Source organism: Leishmania donovani, chromosome 36, assembly GCF_000227135.1.
Source record: "Leishmania donovani BPK282A1 complete genome, chromosome 36".
NCBI classification, from domain to species: domain Eukaryota; phylum Euglenozoa; class Kinetoplastea; order Trypanosomatida; family Trypanosomatidae; genus Leishmania; species Leishmania donovani.
This window is the reverse complement of record NC_018263.1, coordinates 7,524-9,095: the sequence shown is the minus strand read 5'-3', so window position 1 is coordinate 9,095 and position 1,572 is coordinate 7,524.

Below are 1,572 nucleotides of genomic sequence, written 5' to 3'. Positions count from 1 at the left end.
ATCCACACCGATCAATTCCAAACTGCTTGTGTGCAAAGCATGCGGCATCCCCCCCTACATCCCGACCGGGTGCACTGGTGAGACACAGGTGGCGGAGGCATGACGAGAGGACCCCGCGTTTACGTCATCGAGCCCTCCTGGCTCCACTGTGGAGAGTGACCGCTCCACATTGTGGTATGCCGTGGCTGGAAGCGGCTCGCCACCAAAAAGAAACACGGGATACAGGTAGGAGGTGCGCAGAGTCTATGAGAGCCTTGGCCTGAAGCTGGTCAACGTGCCCTCCCTGAGCTCATGCGGCATGCGTCCAGATCCCTCTTCCTCCTTCCACTACCCGCACAGTGGATGCCACCGCCTCGGCCCCTGGAGCATGGCCCTGGACGGGGGAGACCGCCTTTGGCTCGAGGGGTTACCGCCCCCCCCCCTCTCTCCACCCCGAGTCTCTCTGTCTGGCGCCGGTCGTGCAGCACCTATCCGACGAGGGGACGAGGAAGGGCAGCCTGCCCTCGTGGTACCCTGAGGGACTCTTGGTGCCGGCGGACAGGTCTGCGCTGCGATCCTGTGCCAAAGAGACTTGCGACCGTGATCAAGATGGGCCTGGCTCACTAGCGATTGTGTCGACGATTCGACAGACAGTCGAAAGACAAATCCATACCAACAAGCACCGAAATCGCGTGTGTGCAAAGCATGCGGCATCCCCCCCTACATCCCGACCGGGTGCACTGGTGAGACACAGGTGGCGGAGGCATGACGAGAGGACCCCGCGTTTACGTCATCGAGCCCTCCTGGCTCCACTGTGGAGAGTGACCGCTCCACATTGTGGTATGCCGTGGCTGGAAGCGGCTCGCCACCAAAAAGAAACACGGGATACAGGTAGGAGGTGCGCAGAGTCTATGAGAGCCTTGGCCTGAAGCTGGTCAACGTGCCCTCCCTGAGCTCATGCGGCATGCGTCCAGATCCCTCTTCCTCCTTCCACTACCCGCACAGTGGATGCCACCGCCTCGGCCCCTGGAGCATGGCCCTGGACGGGGGAGACCGCCTTTGGCTCGAGGGGTTACCGCCCCCCCCCCTCTCTCCACCCCGAGTCTCTCTGTCTGGCGCCGGTCGTGCAGCACCTATCCGACGAGGGGACGAGGAAGGGCACGAAGAGTCCGCTGGACGCGTTGAGCCGATTCGACGGCAGACGGTATTCGCCCGAGAAGATTGAGATCTCGCGGTGCTCCTACAGAGGCCGGTGCGCTGACATGGTATGCCGCAACTTCTTGACTGGCTCATGGCAGAACAGCGCCTTGACAAGGAAAAAGCATCTGTTTTGCTGATTCCCACTAATATACCGGGCAAAGGCGTACGTGCACGGGATGGTGGTTCACAGTGCCATTACGGCTTCCTCAACTCGTGCAGATGATGAACACTGAACTACTGGGAGGTGTTCTTTAGCAGATTACGCACTGAACGTCTGCTGTTTTGGACTCCATGGGCTGGCGTGGGAGGAGGTTCTTGTGAGCTTAGCGCACAGGCTCTGTGTATACTAGATCCTCCACGGGCGCCTTGCTTTTCTTCCTTGCCTCTTTCTCC